The sequence below is a fragment of the Mesitornis unicolor genome, unplaced genomic scaffold, assembly GCF_000695765.1.
Source record: "Mesitornis unicolor isolate BGI_N332 unplaced genomic scaffold, ASM69576v1 scaffold44669, whole genome shotgun sequence".
Classification (NCBI taxonomy): Eukaryota; Metazoa; Chordata; class Aves; order Mesitornithiformes; family Mesitornithidae; genus Mesitornis; species Mesitornis unicolor.
In genome coordinates this window covers 2,406-2,636 of record NW_010208736.1, presented here as the reverse complement: position 1 = coordinate 2,636, position 231 = coordinate 2,406, and positions in this window count along the sequence as shown.

Sequence of the window (231 nt, the reverse complement as noted above, 5' to 3'; positions counted from 1 at the left end):
CTACGGGGTGGCGGATCCCGGGCTGACCGGGGCACTGAACCTGACGGCGGTGTCTGCTTGTGCCGCTGTGGGAGGAGGGAGGAGCGGGGGGAGGCGGGGATCACCGCTCCCTCGCCAGCCTTGTGCGTGTGCCAGTGTGCGCGTCGGGGACTCCGCGGGGGTGGGGTGCATGGGGGGCAGCGTTCATACCTGCTTGCTGTACTTGCTGCTAGCCTGGCAGCTGTACTCGGA